The sequence below is a fragment of the Trypanosoma equiperdum genome, assembly GCF_001457755.1.
Source record: "Trypanosoma equiperdum strain OVI genome assembly, contig: ctg_239, whole genome shotgun sequence".
NCBI lineage: Eukaryota > Euglenozoa > Kinetoplastea > Trypanosomatida > Trypanosomatidae > Trypanosoma > Trypanosoma equiperdum.
Window position 1 is genome coordinate 13,881 of NW_027124131.1, and position 861 is coordinate 14,741.

The following is an 861-nucleotide window of genomic DNA, read 5'->3' on the forward strand; positions in this document are numbered from 1 at the left end:
CTCCCCGCTTAATGTTAGTTGCTTACCGGCTGCTGGTTGTGTGCGCAGGGCGTTACAGATAGATTTTGCGCCGTATTCTGCTGGGTTGTCGTTTTCTGTTGCTGCATTGTGTGCTGTGTTGCACTCGCCGACATTGGCTGCGGTTTGGTAAAGTTGTAGGCTCTTGATGGGTTCAGTTCTCTGGGTTGGGTGTAGTTGCGTTTGAGTTATGGTGGGCGTCAGACTTGTTATCGCCGCTTGCTGGCAGCTACAGGCAGCTGTGCTCCATGTTGTGTATGTTGTACCACCCTGGTTGCACCTGCCACTCATGGTCAACTCGAGCACATTGTCGGCTGTGCCATGCGCTGCCTTGGTGCTGTCCGCTATTAGTAAACTTAGTAGTTTTGTTGGGTTCTGTTCGAGGCTGTTGATTTTGCCTTCTGTCAGCTTATGTTGTGCCCCGCAGCCTAAAGGCGTTGTAGCATCCGCTTGTATGATGCTGTGCGTCGCCTGGTTCGAGCCCTTTTGTCTGTGGCCATCGGTTTTCACTGCGAGCTTGAGCTGGGCTATTTTTGCTACGGCCGCCAATTCTGTTCGTAGCTTGGTTATTTCGGTGAGTGCTAGTTTGAAAGTAGTATCCTACGTAGCCGATGCTTCTTGGGCCGTCTGTGCCTTGTGCGCGGCAGCGGCGGCGAGCCCTGCCAGTAAACAACTTTTGATCACGTTTTGGCTGGCTACTGCTGCTAGCTGAAGTCCCCTCGCTTGGTTAGTTAGCTCCTTCGCTGCGTCGGCGTTGGATGTTTAGCGTTTCCTTATGTGTTCCTCCACAGCGTCGAGGCAAATGTTGGCATCGCACGGTGTTTTTATTGCTGCTGCTGCTGG